Source organism: Diprion similis, chromosome 10 (genome assembly GCF_021155765.1).
Source record: "Diprion similis isolate iyDipSimi1 chromosome 10, iyDipSimi1.1, whole genome shotgun sequence".
Taxonomy (NCBI): domain Eukaryota; kingdom Metazoa; phylum Arthropoda; class Insecta; order Hymenoptera; family Diprionidae; genus Diprion; species Diprion similis.
This window is the reverse complement of record NC_060114.1, coordinates 9,555,462-9,574,242: the sequence shown is the minus strand read 5'-3', so window position 1 is coordinate 9,574,242 and position 18,781 is coordinate 9,555,462. Positions and strand designations below refer to the sequence as shown.

General features: G+C 44.5%; 1 protein-coding gene across 7 annotated transcripts in view; it reads left to right on the top strand.

The window, feature by feature from the left end:
- Positions 1-11,588: 11,588 nt before the first annotated feature.
- LOC124411597 (protein tramtrack, alpha isoform-like) overlaps positions 11,589-18,781 on the top strand; it is a 55,337-nt gene continuing 48,144 nt past the window's right edge. For 2 of the 7 annotated variants that reach the window (XM_046890815.1, XM_046890816.1), the window contains exon 1: positions 16,176-17,026. The gene's annotated coding sequence lies outside the window, so the exon portion shown is untranslated. Of the gene's footprint in view, positions 11,857-16,175; positions 17,027-18,781 lie in introns of those variants that run through there. The other 5 variants (XR_006929685.1, XR_006929686.1, XM_046890813.1 and 2 more) reach the window with 4 other exon arrangements.

Sequence of the window (18,781 nt, the reverse complement as noted above, 5' to 3'; positions counted from 1 at the left end):
ATTCCATCAGGGGTAATGGGGAAGGGACTGATTGTCGGATTCATTCTTCCGGTACCTCGACACCCCTCTTCAAGTTCCCGCGATAAATACATAAAAGCGAATATACTGTATATGCTTATTGGGTGTATAGGGGCTACCTAGACGAGCATTTTGAGGTATGACACCCATGGTCGGAAAGTTATTTTGACGGCTGTGGAGGGCTTTGAAGGATATAGTACTGCGCTCTTGATCGTAGTGTGCTGAATCAGATGTGATCTGCACTTTCAACCCAACGTTTTCATTCAGCCGTAAACAATATTATAAAGTTCTTGTAAATCTGTGATCTTCAAAGATCTATGTACAAATATATATACCACGAGCCTATCTTGTTAACTTTTGCTCAGGCGAAAAGGACACAGTTTTTTTATCTGTGTACCAAAATTCGCTGAAAAATTTTCGTGCCACGGATACGTATGTGCATTATCAAGATCATGTTGTATAACAGTATAATGAATCGAGTGGCCGATCGACGGTAGCACCCTTCGTTTAAAATTATTTCTACCCATTGAAGTAGTCGCGTGTATCGTGCGGAAACATCGTAATACCTGGGCTAGCTTTTTTGTATATGCAAATCAGTATATTACACCTGTTTCATGTATGGGGAGGATAGTATTATGGAACGCTCCTGCTATTGTTGTCGTAAAACAGCAGGTACGCGTCTGTATGTGTTCATGTATTTAGGGTGTAAGTGCAACAGGTTGTTTCGTCCATAATTTCAAAAGAGGGGAACATTAATGGGGTCGTCTGGTGTGAAGGCTGTTTTTTTTTTTTTAAGGTTACTTGGTTATTTATTTTTTTTTTTCCTCAGTCAAACCGTTTAAATAAAATTTTTCTCAATTTTTACGTTATATTGATTGACACTTAAACAAACTTGGTAAATTTTTTGGATATGTAATATTGAATATAACCTAATATATGCTGCCCGATAGGAACGTATGTAATAAGAAAAATGTGTTTGTGTCAACGTGAATCCGGCTGTTTTGCTAATTTAAAATGAGATAAAAACAAAAAAACAAATGGCATTTCAGCCCTTAGGCTTGTGGCTATGGAATGAAGTATATAATCAATTCAATATTTTTTAATTACAATTTTCTACGCAGTATAAAAGAAAAAATTTGAAACTTGCATTTTTTTCATTTGTTATCTCGTACAACAAAAACTACCAAAGCAATCGTGATTATCCTAGTTCACTCGATGGGTACAGGTGTAATAAAGATGCTGTAAAAATTTGAGCAAGATTTTGAGATATCCTGTCAACACTGAAAAATACTTTTTTGAGAAAAACGCGTTTACAGTTGACATGTTCAAAGTTTTGACCTCGGTTTTGACACTGATTTCTGTATCAGATAAAATAGGAATTTTTTTACCGTTAATCAGCGATTCCTGAGCATACAGGAGGCCATCTATCGCATCCGCAGCTTCCTTACAGACCGATCTTTCTATCTTTGAAGCTAACAGATTTATTGAAGAGCATTCCGAGCGGTCGTGCGTTGTTTGACTCAAGTGCTCGTAACTTTATCAATTTTTGAAAATTCAACATCGTCTTTAGTCCAAACTGTTTTTAAAAGATTTAATCATAATAATATGCAAAAAAATGAATCGATTTTCCCAAACTTGTAAACTAGACGATCCCCTTAAGCGAGTATGTGATGCACACATTAATTCGTATACTCGTCAACTTTCTCTATCTCCTGTCCCCTCTTCTTTCTATTTGATTTAGTTTCTTTTTTTCTATACTCTTAGTTTTCTGGTGTGTACTGACATTTTTAATTTTCAACGCGAAGGAAACCTAATCTGTTGAATAAGTATGAATAATTACGTACCCATCAACAACTCTCTCTTTTTTTTTATCAATTCATCATCCTTCAATACTCGACTTTTGCAAGTCGTTGCACAGTCGAGACTACCTTGGATCAAGAATACAGAAAGATAACCGAAACCGTATTCATAAATCTCCGTCAAGTTACGGGTGAAAAGTTGCTAGTAAGCTAGAAATATCGTGGTAGTCAGAATTGGTGCAATGATGATCGTTGAAATAAATTTCTGTGCTAGTATGTTATATTCCGCAGCTTCAGGCACTAGAAAACGTTGAGCTATACTTGAGTAATGTTTCGATCTACAGCCCAAGTTTTAAGCTAAATTTTGTTTCTCTTCGATTCCTTTCTCCCTCTGCAACGTTTCGTGTTCCCCCGAGTTTGCCGTTTAATCGGTATTGAACGCGCCCCTATGCACCACACTCCGTTCATCGACTATACATGCTTACAACAACAAGCTGCTTCAGGCAACAGTCGGAAAATTCAAGTGACGTGATAAACAATACACCAGATGCATACACGCATTGTACGCGATACGTCTTAAGCGTCTGTGCCATGCCCCCATGATTGACCACGCGATGCGACCCTGCCATGACTTTTTCCCTCACTTTATCCGTCTTCACAGGCGAATAAAACCAGTGAAACGTCACGTTTATTATACGTACGAAGAAGCGAGTAGTAAGTAACCCTCTGCAGCGACGTTACAAGTACAGCTAACTGGGGGCCCCTAGTGAATTGATAGATCAAGATAAGGGTGGGCGTTACTCTCGGTCCCAAGATATATGTACATACTACATATCGTGTGTATATATATATATATATATATATATATATATATACAATAGCGATTAGACGCTGCACAAGTGCACACGGGCGCACACGAAACAACAGGTGATTGTAAAAAGGACCATTTCGAAAGGACGGGTTAAACGATTATAATATTAACAATTCCAAATTGTCATTTGAAGTGAATATGTTTTTCATCATTTGTATTCAAACGTTGTTTCCATTCCAAATTGTTTCATCCGTGTATCAGGGTAACTCCTGAATACTCCAACACAACACAATACCGTGGTCCACCTCTTACCCTCGGTCATTCCACATGATATGCTATATCCTCCACATAATAGGAAAACCTCGCTTCTCGTTGTGCTCGCATCATGTGTAACACAGGTATCGTGCATCCGTAGGCAGGTATAACTCTTACGGACACAGTACCCACTCAAGACGCGAGTTTCCGTCAGTGCTGGTGCAGCGTCAGACTGCAGCAGCAACAGCAGCAGCATGGCGGCAGGCGCAAGGTCATTGTCCTTCGGGGTTCAAGGAACCCCACAGGGGATGGTAAGACGGGTCTGCCGCGGGGGCGGGGGGGGGAGGGGGGGGGAGAGGCACGCAGCCGAGGGACGCGCCCCTCCGGTCCTGATTGTGAGACCCAAGTTTCTGGTTATACACACGGCGTGATAGGGGAGAGAAGAGAGAGCCGCATGCTGCTGCCTAGCTCTCCGTAGTCGACGGTCGTCGGCATGCACGGGACGGACTAAGAAGAACCAAGAACTAAGAAGGGAGACCCGACGCAGGCGGGTGTAGGAGTAAAGGGATAGAGGGTGGGAGGGAGGGAGGGAGGACGCTTTATACCTACCCGTAAAGTCCCTGCACGGTCTCGGGTCTATGGGTCTACGAACTACGAGCTGCAGGTCCTCGTCGAGTTTCTCGCCACTCGGGGTGGCGTGCAGTTATGGAGATATTAGGTACAACTATCTTTCTATCGCGCGCGCGCGCGTCTGGAGTGGAATTTTTATTTTTCAAACAGAGATAGTAACCACCTGTTTAGGGGCTGTGAAAGAACTCGAGAGCCGACGGCCTTCCCGAATACCCTCGCTTATAACTCGCTCGTTCCTACGAACCGAACGCCCGGCTCTCTACATGCCGTCTTATATACCACGACCACGCTCCCCGAGGCACAGGGCTTTATTTCTGGAAGGAAGTTAAATTTGAATATCCTCGTCGCCGCCCATGGGAAATATCAGGAAACGCGAGGTCTGCTCAACTTGCTCCGCAAGATCCACTCTCTAAGCCCTAAGGCTCTCTCTCTCTCAAGAGAGAGAGAGAGAGAGAGAGAGATCCGAGATCCAACGTCCTTTCAGTTTTATCTATTTATTCCTTTTGCCGGTAGCGATATACCGCTGATTAACTGACTTTCTGTCTTTAATTTACTCTGTATAATATAACGGCCAAGGTTTGACTTCACAATTTCTTTATAGGAAAGCATGATCATCCTTGCAATGGTACCCTGACACCCTGAAGTTACAGAGAGGCAGGCTTGAAGTTATGTCAGGCTTGTTTCGCATGCAAGCCTGGAATTATTCGTTACTCCTTCGTTTCGAACCAATTAATTAGTCATTCTTTATCATGGCACCCCCTAAAAAGTTTGTTTAGGTTAAAAGACTTTTTGGCAAAGGATAAGCGTTCTACGTTATGCGGAAGATCGCTCTCAGTTGTTTTTTCACTTTTTTACACTTTTTTGCAGTCACGAACAATCGCGAATAAAATTTTTTTTCATTGCCCACATTAGTCATCACATCAATTTACATCACAAAGACGCACATCACACTTGTAATATAAAGTCTCCAGTTGACGTTTGAGAAGTGTATCTGACGTCTAAAAAGGTTATAATTTAACACGAATTTTCCATTTAGGAGAATAAAAGTCCTGGGTGATATATTGTTATGTTACAGATCCTGATCTTTGGCTTGAACATAAATGTCAGGACAGAAATAATAGTTGAAGTACTACAAAACGTGTTTCTTCTCAAATTGAAAAAAGTGTGAAATAAAGTGAAACTTCAAATCATCTAAACAAACTTTTCAGCATGTACATACCTATCACTATGGAAAATTGTAAATTATTTTTTTCTGAAACGCTCTAATGTAACAAGGTGACGAGATTTCAACCTTCCAATGAATTCCAATCACCTTACGCCTCAAAATTAGCGGAATCTATTTAACCTGCAACGACGATGTCACCAATCGCATGCTGTATCGTGATAGATAACTACGCAAGCATCGCAGTCGTAGGTACATCCTGTTCCCCGGGTCCTTCTCGCTGCGCCCTCATACGCTCTTTGCTCCCTTTGTACTCCTTGCCCTTGGTATAATTCCTCTCGATTAGGAGCCCACCATTAAGGGTTTCGGGGTCAAGGGGGCGCAGCAGAGGAAGTTGAATTTAAATATCTCGATCGTCCAAAGCGGGCTGCGTAACCCTGGGAATATTCGGTGGTTGCTGCTTGTTGGGTTACGCACCACCTACACATGCACACGTCGCATCACACGTACGCACCTACGTACATGTCGAGTGGTTTGTACCTCTGGTGCGCACCCCCTTCTCGGTACTCGGCATACACGCAGCGCTGTGGCTGTGGCTGTGGCTGTGGCTGTTGCTGGAGAGGCGGCGCTATGCCACAGCGTTTGGTGGACGTTGGCCAGCTTTTATCCGACAAAAAAATCTCCCCTAATTGCCCTCGACTGCGGACCGTGGCCGCGGACGGGTCCCAGCTTTCCAGACCATCTCCGTCGTCCTCTAGTTCTCGTCGTTTCTGACCTACGTACGGCAGTGTTCACATGCGACATCGCCTGCCGTGTAATATTGTACAACACACTATTGCGGTCAGGACAATCACGGACTGACCAGCCGCACCCCTGCTTCCTGCCGATTAATCGACGCCCCTCACTGGCTACAACATCGCCACGACGACGGCAAGTCTCTGATCGATTCCTCCGTGCGAAATCGAGTCAAGCTCGCCATTTTAAACGCATTTTTAAGGAAGAATAATTATGTGGATTTAGCTGTGAAGTTTTTGTCGAATAGTATACAATTTTATACACCCGAGATTCGTATATTTTCATACAACATAATCGCTCGCAAGGGAAACCTTCGTTCAGTAGGATTACGTACGTCAGTAATATACCGATACCGATGCGGAACTTACTATCGAACGTAGAGGCCGTGTGGTGTTGAACGGTTTCAAATTTCCTTTGCGGCCAACTGATAAGAGCACGGCTCACTCGCCTTTCCGCGTTCCCAGCCTAAAAATAGTTAGTTTAGGTATATACACGTGGTAAATTTGTATCCCTGTACATGTCTGGTAGGAATAAGGAAGAAAATTTCGACTCACGCTGATTTTATACCCATAAGTGTATAGCGTATTACGCATACAAATGAAGAGAAAATACAAAATTAATGTCGCACTTAGGGTGGATCTCCGTGCTCGGAGCAGTCCAGATAAGATAACGGCGGGGCTAGTTCTGTACCTACAAGCCTGTGCAATGCACAATGCTGCGATGCAAGTGCATCCCGTCCGTGGGTCTATATTAGTATTAAGTGTACGAATAGGCATCCACGTGAAAAATCCTGGCGAGGGCAAGGACGAGAGTAATTATTCATTGTGTAACAAGGGATGAAAGTTGGCGATTGCGAGGAGTGGCAAATTTGCACTTGAGCGAAACGAGGGCGGCAATCGCACGATTTGCGGTCGCCAATTTTTGGCCCGAGTCACACACGATAGTTTTTATAACAAGTGGATGAAAAGTGGTGGGGCTTTGCGTGGTGGTTTTTCGGGACGAAAGTGAAGCAATTATGGACTGCGCATGCGCGAACATGTCTTCGCAACATTGAGATGAAATTGACTACTTTTATTCCGCTAAACTCTACGCAAAGCCCCGCTTTTCATGAACGTGTGACAAAAAATTCTGTTCCTTTTCCTTCATTTTTCTTTCACAATTTGTGATATAGTATAGGGATGCAACGAAAAACTACATCGAAGTTAAAAAATAACAAAAAATATGCATACAGTGATATACATAATATACTTATTATAATTCCTTTCACAGACGATCGTGACGCGGATTTCGGGCAATGGCGAGGGGAGCAAGGTTCGGCCACAACTCTAAAGTGAACCTGCTGTTCAAAGGTATTGTGACACTGTATACAGGTGAATATAAATTTATTGTTGCACACATGCCGCGTGAGGTACCCTAAAAATGTCGTCCCCTAATCGGACGACGGCAACGGCAAGGGTCTGAAGCGTCTGCGGGAATGGGAGGTTGAACGTGTGCAGTATTGAATGGGTTGCGTGGTAGGTATAGGTATGTATGTAAAACGCAGGTACGTAATGCAAATAGTGAAACGTGTTATGTGTCAGACTGTACATCCGCCGTCGTTGCACCCCGCAGGGCCGCTTGCTTTTACTAGCTGTGCGTACCTTACAACATCAACCAATTCTCTACGGCACGAACTACGCGAAGAGACCGACAACGATATTGGAACTCCAGCGAATTGAGCAATACGCGAGTATGTATGTACACAACGTGATCCCCGTGTGCGCCACAATATGCGTGTGACTGACTCTGTATGATACCCTACTCGACTGTTCACGCATGCACACCGTCAAACAAGTGCGTATGCGTGCCCATACGCGTGATAGATGGGCGCGACAAGTTCCCGCAGGCCAAGTATGTTCCGAATGAAAGGACAGAGGAGTCGATAGGTTTCCGTTTGTGTGTGATATATATGCACATATATGCCAGAACTGGCGCCCGAGCCAATTACATACACTGTGAGAAGAATGACACAGAGACGAATACCTGTACATCGTGGGTACAGGAATTGAGGAATTGGATGTGCAGGTATATATATATATATATATATATAGAGGTGATGGTCGAAATCGTCCTCCAATTAGGTAATCGGGATACACCTTTTGTAAAGAAATACATCGTATCAAGGCCGCCCTGACCGACGACGACGTTGTCCTCTAGATCACTTTGATTTTCCCTGTTCTTGTCGCAACTTACATTTATCGTGCACGTTGGTATTAGAGACGACTCTCGCCTCGGTGCAGCAGGCGAGCTGGCTAACTCACGGGGCCACAAAATAGGAAAGCAACAGCGATCTGCAGGAGGCAGTAGGACAGGGCAGGGCAGGGCAGGGTTGGGCGGCAGGCATCGGTAGTGCATAAAGCAAAGGGCTTGGAAACTGCTCGACTGACTGCCTGGCGTGGCTCGGCTTGACGCTCGACCGACCGACCGACCGACGAACCAACGAACCGACTCCTAGTCTCTTTCTCAACCCTTCGACGTTACGTCACTTTAAAAAAGCTATTTGGGGTCAACACCCCGCGACGCAGCGACACGTGGAGCCCCGTCTTGGCCCCCCTCCGCCGTCCTCTCAACCTCCCTAGAACGCCGCGGCGTTCTCTACACACAACGAGCAGCGGGCAGAGGCTGCCAGGCCCTACGCCTAGCCTAGCCTTGCCCGGCCTGGTCTAGCCTAGCCTAGCCTAGCCTAGTCGAGAGCTCATGGTTGCCAGCCTGGTTGCTGGTATTATACGCTTCGCAACGCGTCAACGACGAGGTTTTAGAGTTTACGTTCGTTCTCTCTGCATCACGGACTCGAGGGAGATCTAGGAGCTAGGAGCTAGGAGCTAGGCCAGGGTCGTAGCAGCCGTACCTACCTACCTACCTATACCTACCTTCCTATCTATCTATCTACCTACCTACTTACACAGAACATGCAATCGTCGTCGAGTGTGTAACTCCGAATGTTTTGAGGTCGATGACGACCCTCGAACTATAAGGATTGAACCAACCACCACGTGTGATAAATACTAGACAAGTATCTCTGATCTATTCTATATACAACATCGGATTGCGGTCTGCCACATGGCGTCGCGTCGAAGAGCATTCTTACAGTCAAAATGTTTATCGTGAAAAACATGTTTGGGGGGAGTAAAATCACACCGTAAATATTGAATGGGTATACTTATGCCATACCTATAACGTGTACTACACAGAGTGTGGATTGTTTTGGAGCACGGATGAGGGGGCTGGTTTATACGTGACCCTTAACCGGGCACAAAGAACTCCTTTAGCCACAGTCGCATATACACAAAGCCAATATATCCTATGCCTGTATTAGTTAAACGTACATGATACACATGCGAGGTAAGTACTCATAATCCAAGGATCGTCACATGATCACGCGGAAGATTGTATTACATAGCCAGGTCGGAAAAAGCAGGCAGCTTTGGACCATCGATTGCGAGTTTTAAATACATCCACTATTTCCACGTATACTTATATACAATACACATGTGACTCGCATTTCAATGCGACAAACATCCGAACGAAAGCTAGGTGTACATACCTATTTACAAAAATTGCGGCTGACCATCGCGCCAGCGCATGAAAATTTTGAAACTGATTGACGAAATGGATTGGGGGTAAAACCGTGTGTAAATATACCGAGGGATAAGTTTGGTTTATGCGTATGTATATACGTGCCTTATTAGCAGCGGACCGTCGTGTGATACTTTCACCAAGTTTGTATTATAGGTATAGGTACAGGTTTTAGGTAGATACACACATATATGTATGTATATATATATATATATATATATATATATATATACACAATAAGGTACCGTACGAACAAGCTCATCGCCAGTACTTCCTGCACCACCGATACTTAAATTTATGCCCGATACAACGCAATAATGTGCAACAGGTTTCACATCGTAGATTCGAATGTTTATAAGAAGAAGTCACGGATCTGTACAATATGCATGCGTTAAAAAATGATGTATATCAGTGCATATACAATACGTATACGCAACATTCGGCTTGAAGACAAATAAGATTTGAGGAGCTAAAAAAAAACAAAAAACGAAAATGAAACAAAAAAAGAAAGAAAGACAGAAAGAGAGAAAGAAAACAAAGTAATACTCGTGATACCGAATACCTTTGCCTCTGCAGGTACGCGCAAGCCTGCATGAGGAGTAAAGCGGATGACGTGTACACATCGCGTGAATCGAAGAAGGGCGGCGCGGCGAGGGGTAGGAGTAGGAGTAGGACTATGAGACGACGGTGGCGGCGTAAGGGGAGGGTGACGGTGACGAGGCCGTTGCCGCGGCGAATACGGCCCTGGCCCCTGGCTCTTGGCACTCGGCACTCGGCGCTCGGCACTCGGCTTTCAGCTCTCGCGGGTTACACGGCCATATATGCAGGCTTGATACGCCGCCGTGCGCACCCTCCGCTCACCCCTGTTCGGCACGGCCCTGCCGGCCAAGCGTAATGCACGCATCGAACCTAGGCGTTTCTGTTATACCCACGTTACGTGGATCGTGGATGTGGATACATTGTCGCATGCACGCTACGCATGTACGTAACCGGCTAGGCCAAAGTCGGACTTGAAGCTAGAGACCGGAGCAGCGGCACTGCTGGATAGTGCACACAGTGCTAGAAACCAAGGACACTGGATAGACTCCGCGTAGCGTATAGAGCCAACGGAGCTGTGTAAGTAGAGGAGAGTCAAATCATCGTGTGGCCACACCGCCCGCCACCGGCATCGCGGCCCCCGCTCGGTGCCTCTTCGCCCCGTCCCCCTTACCCTCTTTCGATCTATCGCTCTCTCTCCTCGCCCCCTTCAACTCGCTTTTTTTGTCCATCTCGCTTTGCCGCGCGGCCCCAGGACGACGACGGGGCTTTTTATCGGCCCTCAGCCTCCGAAAAGGTTTCGTGGGACCGCTCTTTCTTTCTTTCTCTCTTTCTCTCTCTCTTACACTCTTTCTCTCCTTTCCTCGTGTGCCTCACTCTGCCCGGGTGCAGGGTAGAAGTACCAGCAACAGAGTCTCAAACTACCCTTCGCTGGTCCCGCTCCACCCTCGCCTGAATATTTAATTGAATGCTCGACGCATCGCGGATTCGGATAATATCTAGCTCGTGATCCAGTTATTGTTGCTACGTATCAGCAATCTCCTCCAATCCCGCCTTCCCGTGAGGATCAAGGTAATTCTCCTGGACGATACGAACGCAACTGTGCACGGGTTAGATCTTTCGCAAATATACGCGACAGGACCAAGCGTGATTTATAAAACATTATACCTATCTATATACCTATATCGACGTCATGTACGAAAAATTTTAACAAAAAAGTGTCACTGGCGAACTTACACGTGTAATTGAATAAAAGAAGCGAAACAATCAACGATGTCAAACGACTACTTGTATCCCGCACTGGGGACGAATGAGAAAAGGAGACAATCGAGAGAACGGAATAGCCGAATGTAAGAAAAGATTCAACCCTCGGTGCCGACGAGATACTCGCTCGTCGTAGTGCCAGCAATTAATTAATTGGTCGGATCGTCGAGGGCGCGTTGGTTTGTCCGCGGCTCAGTCGTATTATATACATATATACAGGTTTACAGATACGGTTGCGAAAGTCTGACCAGCCGAGCAGCTAGCCAGTCGCATGGAATGGACAACCTGCTGCCACGATCACGCATCGGCGCGTATAAATCTGTTTGCGAGAAGATTGCGGGGGATCGACAGTGTCGTCGGGACTAGCGAGCGGGGTTCGACGTGCGAACGAACGCGAATACTAACACGCGGTGGTGGTAAGTTAGTTACCGGCGATACCGACGGGGCGGCAACGTCGACGCGGGTTATTTGAAAACAATCGGGGGTTACGACTCGGGGGCGAAGCGAGGATCGTACCGACGACGCCTATCGAAAGTCGAGAAACAGCGGAGAACGAAGTTCGGGAAATCCTGAAAAGGTGGGTGGATTCGAGGTGGCGACGATATCCGCGGCTCGCCGCGTTCAGGGGGCGGCGAGGGGGGAGGGGTGGGGGTGTTACCCGCTAAGGCAGGTCCGTGCGCGTATATTCCCGATTGTTGAACAAGGGCGCGAAACGGTTGGGCTACTTCGGCTCGCGGAGCGGCGAACGGACAGGGAACGGAACCCGCTCGGCGTCGCGGAGTCGGGCGTAGGCGCAGTTTCGTGCAGTCGGGGCGCGGGCGCATCAGGAATTAACGGCGGTCGCCGCGACTAGAGACTTGCTCAACTTGCTGACATGGCGTCCTAGTCAGCGGACACGGTGAAATCCCACGTCCCCTTTGGAGGATCATCACCGTAGGATATATCGTATCGAACGTAAATAAAATGTCGAGGTGAGTCTTGTCAAGTGGTGGTTGAAAAAGTGTTTCGAAAAAAAAAGTGCGTTCGTTTTTTTGCTTTTTTTTTGTTGTTTTTTTTTTTCAAATTTTCGTATCAACTCTATCGTCGTTCTCCGATCTCCTTTTTTTTTTTTTTTTTTTTGTTTTTTTGTTGTTGTGTTTTTTTTTCTCTCTCGTCATCGTCATCGTCATCGTCATCGTCATCGTCACACACACATACACGTATATTTTTGTTTGTTTGTTTATGTTTTTTTTTATTTTTTCCTCCTCTTTCATTCTTCATCCACCGTTTTTCCCCACCCCTCCCCCACGCCCCTCGTCAAACGGTGTTTGGTCGTTTTTATCCACGGGGCAAAGTGTCATCGGTTATTTTCGAACGTGTTTTAACCCACGGGTATGTATGTGTGTGCTTTGTGTGTTTGTGTGTTTGTGTGCGTGCGTGCGTGCGTGTGTGTGGTTGGTTTTTTTTTTATATATATATATGTAATATATATATATATATATATATACGTACGTATATGTATGTATATTGTATACACGCGCGCGTATATGCAACGTATCTGTTCTGTGTGTGCGGTATATCGTCCGTTCGCTCGCTAGGTCCTATCTAGCAGCAGCCACACGGGTTGCGGCGGATAGTCGGTGTGTGACGATCTGAAAATATACGCATTTCCTAAAGGGTCGTTGCCCATCGGCTGGCTGCGGGGTCTCTTCATAACCGCCCCGTCGTCGTTTGAAAATCAATATTTGAGGGACGTCCCGGCTTCGGGCTCTGCTTTACTCCTCTCCTCTTCCTTCGTCGGTCGGTTCTTCGGCCCCCGGGGTATGTACGGACAGGCGAGATTATACGCGGATAAACAAGTCGAGGACTTTCAGCATACCTATACATTGTCTGTGTATCATATATATATATATATGTATATACCACACACACGCACACACATTCGTATATGTATATATATAATATGTTACGTACACGTATGTAGAGGGAGAGCTTGTGTGTATAATGCACGTACGTATGTGTAATAAGTCGGGAACAACTCAAGGAATTTTATTCGAGAAGGACCTGACTACTATTTTAACGGTGTCGACTTTAATACACGTATATTATGCGCACGCGTATGCGTGTGTGTACGTACTTATTGCTGATGCGAAGGCAACCCAGCTATCGCGCGCGGCTTAAATACGACGAATTTTTACTGCCAGGAAAGGGTTGCGTAAATACCTCTCTCTCTCAGCTCAACGTGTCGTCGTCTCTATCTCTCTCCTTCTCCCTCCCGCCCTCTGTGTTTCCCTCTTTCTCTACCTACCTCCTTCCCTCCGTACCCCCTTCCCTTCCTCCCTCTCTATCTTTCTTTCTCCCCCTCCGCCCTCTTTCCCTCTCTACGTATGTGTGCGTCGTGCCCGATCGCCTCTGTGGTGGCGAGGAGCAAAGCAGTCGGCATAGGCGCCCATCCCTCGGGGTTATTCGAGCAACGATGAGGCGTACGTACGTAGGCAAGCGGATAGGATACTCAAATGAGCATGCATGTGTAGATATATACATATATAGGTATTAGATACCTGCGTGACTATACGCTCGAAGACGCGCGGCGTGTTAAATTGTATTAGAGGTCTCTCATTCAGCATTCTCTCGATGAACCGCTACACGTGTACCTACCTACGTTATACCTACCTGTACCTACGATATCCATGTTACAACGTCTATGCAATTTTTACGCATTCAGGCATACGTATTGTATTCGTGCTGCGAATATAAGTGTACATGTCGATGCGGACGCCCGTTACATCAACTTATAGTTTTTCTTTCTTTTTTTTTTCTTCTTTTTATTTGCGATCTTATTAACTTCTCAACATTTAACAACTAATTAAAAAGTGTCAGGTGTTAATAGACGCGCGGTATAAACGTAAGGGAAAAGGATTCTTAGCGGAATTACTACGTTTCTCAACCCTTCATTACGGATTTCGCTTAATAACATCACGGGGTGTATATACGTATCGGGTCTAATATCCTGTAATTCGCACAACAAACCTCTACGCTGCGCGTAGGCATCTGTAACGCTTTCGATACGATCGCGACCAAAAAATTCGTGCCGTCCAAACACGTGTTTATACCACAGAGTAAGACAGACTACAACACGTCTCTTCCGTCAAGGAAGCTATCTAAAACGCTATAGAGATATACCGACGAAACTCATTTATAAATACCAATTTCTTCGTTTGTCATTCAGCCACGTGGCTTATAACTTATTCTCCATATGTACAAGTTATTTCTACCTTTTGTCTCGACCTGCCACCCTTATGATAGGATATAATATATTATTATTGTTTTTTTTTTTTATTTGGTAATAGTTGTTTTTTAATTTTTGTTACGTTATATTTTTCTCCCGTGCCGCGAAATCATTGGTGGCCATTCCCTCCCTCCTTCCCACCCTCTCCTAGCTACGTATCTCTCATGACTTACACCATCACCACACAATCACAATGCTTGTCCTGACGTTTTATCATTTTTCCTGGTTATTATTTTATTCTCTCGCACTCTCCCGCTGACCAATGCGGGCTCATGCTCCTCCGCTTATATCCTTGACGTTTTTTATTTGACATTTTTTCTCGGACGATTACAAACCGTCACAGAGAACGAGAAATATGCTTGGCAAAACCCCGTAGAGATCAACTTCCTACTGCTGTACCCACCACGTTACCTTATACGTAACCTACCCCCGTAATTCTTAATACTGTTGCTGCTTTTGCAATTCAGGTTGATAAATATTTAGTTGATTTTCAGTCGCTCTTGGCTACCTACATATAAATATATTTCTTTATCGCCGAATTATTTACTCTTCTTCAAGAAGAGAAGCGAACGGTTTCTAGGTAATAATTGTTGTTTCCGGTTCTCTGCATTCTCGTGTATAACGAACGTGGAAACATTATACTCATAACATTCTATTATCCGTGTATCGCAGCACATATAGCATGCGTTCCGTTCGATGTAAACGTAATCGATCTCTCTAATGCTTGTAATGTGTATGGGGTGTCAGGGTGTCAATCACAGGTGTACGTATAGCTGGTATATCATACAAATCAAAAGTAAAGCCCGCAAAATTTTCCCCACGGTTCTTCATTCCCTAATTAATAACAGGGTGGCCGCGTGCCTGGAAAATCTGAAAAACCTGGAATTGTCAGGGGATTTTTAATCTGGTCATGGAAAAAATTGAAAATTTCACATTCCTATCATGGGAATTAGAGATGATTCTCTTAGGTAATAAATTTATTTATTTATTTTCATCGAGAAAACAAATTGGCTCAAAGTGACGTTTTCTTACTTTACATTTTTCCTCAATTCGAATTGAATTTTAACCGAATACAGAGTAACTAAGCTGAGCGGTTTAGGCTTCGGTGACTCCCCAGAACTGGAAAAAAGTCAGGAAAAACTAAGTTTGAAGTTCTGAAAAAACTGGAAATGTGGAATTTTTTTCCCACGAATTTGTGGTCACCATGAATAAATTAATTACGGAATTAGAAATAATTATATTGTGTCATAAGTAGGCGCGAGGCGATTGAAATTGTTTATTAATTTTTATCACGCGAATAATTTTCAGTTTGCATTCGATGCAGCGTGTTTCTCAAAAATAAAAAAATTAATAAAAATCGACCCGCTCGCCCCCTGCGTTAATTGATCAACGACGACGCTCTCATCTCAGTTTACCTCTGACAAACGATGTAGTTTCTCTACTCGCGTTTAAAAAGCGCGTGCAAACGGTACTTCACTCCCGGTGTAACATTATTCCGGGTGCAAGGCCCCGCGTCGTAACACACTGGTCCACCTACATAACGCGGTTATGGTCGACCATCCTGTGACACAAAAGTGTCATAAAAATCGTAATCAATTATACCAAAGATTATTCGACATGTTTTTTATCCACCGATGCGTCGCCTCATCGGCTACACCCAAACAAACAAACAAACAAACAAACAATCAATACATTGATAATAAGAGCAATGTCGAAATAAAAGTATCTTCCAATTCGTATCAAATAATTGGGTATAAGGAAGAAGAGGCTACGGAACAAAAAAAAGTTGGGGTGAGCGCCTATGTGTGGACTCGTAGTGTCGGCTGATCGGCGGAGGGGCGGCGTCGCCGCCGCCGACGTCGCTTTCGTCCGGTGGGGCGGGCGGGGGTTGCCCGTAGGGGAGGGGCAGGGGGCAGGAGGGGAGGCAATGGCAAGATGGCGGTGGTAGTGGCTGTGCTCAGGAGGCAGCAGCAGCAGCAGCAGCAGTAGTAACAGCGACCAAGAACAGTCAGGGGCAGGGCAGGGCAGGGCAGGGCAGGGCAGCCAGATAACGGCATGGAACTCGAACACTAACTTTAAGCAGCGGCGTTGCGTTAAGCAGGCGGGAAGAGGCGAACCGAACCGAACGAACGACGAACGAACGAACCCCGGGCGATACTCCGCGCACCCCTCGCTCGTCGTCAGTTCCCCGCCGTCCGTTCGTACGTTCGCACGTCCGTCCATTCCTCAGACCTAACCATCGTCCGTATTTCTAGTAATATCATCAGTTACCTGTTAACGTCGGTTGTTTTCGCGAATATTTTTAAAACGGGAGAAAGGGAAGGAGAGGCGCGTGTTTTTACGGTACTAACATCCCTCGATTCCAGACGTTGGAAGAAGATGGTGCAGTAAACATGGTTGTAAGATCGTCCGACTTGATGTACCTAAATACTTGCTCGTTCTGAATTCGCTCGCTCTGTAACGTCGCTGCCGGGGAGATAAAGGCCATGTGCTCACGGAGCGTACGTATGTACAGTGGTATTCGACGTCGAGAGCGTAATTGAGTCTGATATTTCAAGTCGTCGTCACACCACTGCTCTGCACAGGTGGACTTTTCTTTTCTGTGGTACATGCATTATACGTATCTCTGCGTATTAGTGGTGATAATAATCATTAACGTGATAGTATCCGTATTATAGTATATATCAGTGCCCTGTGAAATAGATTCCTTGTGTGCAGTGAGGTCATGTGTGTGGGTTTGTGCGCGTCGGTTTGAAACGAACGACTCGAAATTAGGAAATCTGTGGTTCTCCTCGAATCGGTAAATGATCGATGAGCTACAACCCGAAACTGAACTTGACATACGTGAGATGTACTCTGTGTAATGGAAAAAAGTAAGTCTCAAATATGAAAATTTATAGACATTTGGATGTGGATGTGTACATGTCTTGCAGATAATTAGCGCGGATGTGATTCGTGTAGACTTGACCTGTTCAGTTATGAGACAGCTTATACCATTGCTTATCCGATGCGTAGGATTCGAAGTACACTTCTGTACTCGCACCTGCAACGAAACACCCTCCGAAGCTAAAAAGGTCTTTTCCCGATCACACTCATCTCTCTCTCTCTCTTTCTTTCTCTCTTTCTAAGCTGATTGATACGTATATCACATCGCACAACATATCTACGTATTTAGCAATAAAGACTGTAATACCTAGGACAAGGGTTGACCCCCGCACGCACGTGAGTTTGCGTAGTAATTTTATGTATGCAGGTATATGTATCGCGTAAGAGATCTTTCTATCTTCAGATCTCATTCATGAGACGACATACACACGCACACACGTGACTTGGCCACAACCTTATTTATACACACGCGTACCTGTATTATTATACGAATAGATCCGTAAGTTTATTCGATAACAAGTTTTTTCAGCATCGTCATCGAACGTGACGATCTGCGTTATTCTCAGTTTACAAAATCGTCTGCATTCGTTGTTTAAGTCGTTTTCTTACCGGGGATCACAAGAGTTACGTTAAAAATATTGTGCTTACCGATGATATTCGCTTGTTTGCGTTTTACACGTGTGTGGGAGGGGGGGGGGGGGGGGGAGGCGACACACGTATTGTACGATTATGGTGAAAACTGCAACCGACTCTCTCTCGTGACCCTCTCTATTGACAGCAAAATGCTGTGCGTATATGTATATATGCAAGCGTGAGATGGTCGTATCTGTGGACTGTTATATGGGTTACATGTTATTTCTGGTTTTAAGTCGAGGTTCTTACGTTCTTTATCTCTCTCTTTTATTCTTTAACCTTCTGAATCCTAGTAGTCAGCATTCTTACCACCTATTTTATATTCATTTTTTTATTTTTATTTTTTTTTTTATATTTACTAACAGGTTTTCAATACTCTAGAGTAATTATTGCGATACAATGTAAATTATTATTGTTACAAACACATTGATTGAAGAAAATTGTGAAGATTGAAAGAATAATTCATTTCTGAGAAAGTTACCTCTCTAAACATATAACATACAGAGTTTTTGGGGGTCACTGATTACGAATCTGAAATCAGATTTTGAATATTCGGTATGGCGAATCCAATCAGCGACCCCGAATATCCCTGCATTAAGTTTTTTGACGGGATTCGATCAAATTTGAAATTTTTGTACACCATATTGCTATTCGCTACCTCGAATTTTAGAAATCTGATTTCAGATTTGTAATAAGCGACGCCAGAAACAATGGAATACTATCTTGTTATAAAAATTCACTCTCACGGATGTATGATTTTAAATTAAATTAACGCTGAAATTTTTTATCAACGAGTGGGAACATTTCAGCGTTGGTTTCATTCGAATCCATCAAGAAATTACCCCCTTCGGACCCCATCTTGGGGGGTCAGTTTCATCCCTCTAAACCGTTTATTATCAGATAAAAAAAATATACGTGTCTCTTAAGTTTTCGACGAACGACAATATATATGAACTAGATTAAAGCGGAGGGGTCGAGCTACCCAGGGTTCCTTGTCAGCACGATAACGTGACTCAAAGTGTTAACGACGTGCGTAGAAAACCTTGCTGTATCTCACATAGATGTAAAAATAATGGACATAAAATTTAACCGGAAGTGATCTTGATCTA